At 35.5% G+C, this 1,687-nt stretch overlaps 1 non-coding gene across 1 annotated transcript; it reads left to right on the forward strand.

The window, feature by feature from the left end:
• The first annotated feature begins 1,052 nt into the window (after positions 1-1,052).
• Positions 1,053-1,207, forward strand: LOC116635918. Its single transcript, XR_004300229.1, has one exon. It is a non-coding gene; the product is annotated as a small nucleolar RNA SNORA62/SNORA6 family (small nucleolar RNA).
• Positions 1,208-1,687: the final 480 nt, after the last annotated feature.

A 1,687-nucleotide genomic window follows, 5' to 3' on the forward strand; every position in this document is an offset into this window, starting at 1 on the left:
AGGTCAGCAAGAGATGAAAAGACAACGGCCTTCTCAGGTCATTCCTGGGCATGACCACAACCCTGCATGTGCATAAAGACTTCTAGATTTCCAGGAATATATCTCTGATTTCAAAGTTCCATATGGACATCTCTTTCTCCAGGTTTAAGTTTTTTGGTAGGCCTCTTGTTTGTCCTGTTATTGCCTCCTCAGTCACCTGCTCTTCATCCTCCAATGGTACTCAACTGCTGGGTTTCACAGGTGCTGTAATTGTCAGGTTCTTTTATTTTATATATGTATGTATATATGTATGTATTTTTTGAGACTACCATGATGTTGGGAATGGGAGGATGGAAATAGGACAACTTAAAATGCTGTAACACTCACTTCTCTTTTTGCAGCTGCTTTTCTTTAAAACAGCCTCTCATATTGTTACAGCTTCCTATATTGTTATAAGCCTTTGGTTAACTTCCAGAGTACCAAAAGATTTTGGCAGTTTTTGTCAGTATTACCATTGCTTTTAAAAAGGAGTAGAATTTCAGAGGTATTTACAGTGCCATTCTGGAAGTCCTTCCCGGTGACTAACTTTATAAATACTCAAGAAATAAAAATATAATTTTTTGCTTTTAAAAAAAAAATTCTGTTACTGGTGACCGCTATGTATATAGACACTTGATAAATATTTGTTGAATGAATCAATACATCGCTATTTGTTGTTGATACATTGAAAGTCAATATATTTTAAACTCAAGAAAAAAATGGATTAAGTGTACATACATACTGAAAAGAGTATCTCCAACATTTTTAGGCTGTGACTCTGTGCCAACAATAAGCTTATTACTTGTTCCACACTACTTCATTTAATCTTCACAGCAACCATTTGTAGTTTCACTGAAGTTAGAGATAGCCAGTAACCTTCTCAAGGCAATACAGTTAGTACGTGGTTCAGTGGAGATTGCAACCAGAAACTGAATCTGGAACCAACTTCTTAAACATAATATAATATAGCCTCTCCCCCCAACTCCTTGGATTTAAGAGCTTTAATTCCAAATGTCACAGAAAATATGTTAGATGATGGTTTTATAAAAAAAGAAAAAAAACGATACAGATACTGGTCAATGAACTCACAAGTGTAAAAAGCGTGCTACATGAGGGGCAAGGCCTTCACTAACACCACAAGGGTCTCTGGCCCAGTGAGTAGAGTTTGATAGTAATTCTTGCTACAAATATAAAGAAAAAAAGATACAGATAAATGCAAGAGGCAATTTTTTTCTTTTCTTTTCTTTCTTTCTTTTTTTTTTTTTTTTTTTTTCTGACCTAAATCCTGTCAATTTTGAACTTAGGAATACCACAGGTCAGGATAAACTAGTTTTTTTAGTCATCAATGAGAGGAGTCTCATAAAACACCAGCTATTTACCTGAAAGAAAAAGTTATCTCCTGGATAGCAGGCATCCTTTCCTCCTTTTTCCCTGCTCAGGCCAGGGCTCTGGGTTCCATATTTCTCTCCTCTCCCTCAGTTGCCACAATCAACACTCTTCTCTGTGTTATCTTTCTTTCACTTTTATGACTTATGCCCCTAATACTTCTGGTATATGATAAAATATGATGACATGATACAATCTTTAAGTAAAATGTTTGATTATGTCTGCTCCTTGTTTTAAAGACTCCAATGACTTCCCATTACCTGAACAACAAATTTCAATCTAC

This window comes from Phoca vitulina, unplaced genomic scaffold, assembly GCF_004348235.1.
Source record: "Phoca vitulina isolate PV1807 unplaced genomic scaffold, GSC_HSeal_1.0 scaffold11, whole genome shotgun sequence".
Taxonomy (NCBI): domain Eukaryota; kingdom Metazoa; phylum Chordata; class Mammalia; order Carnivora; family Phocidae; genus Phoca; species Phoca vitulina.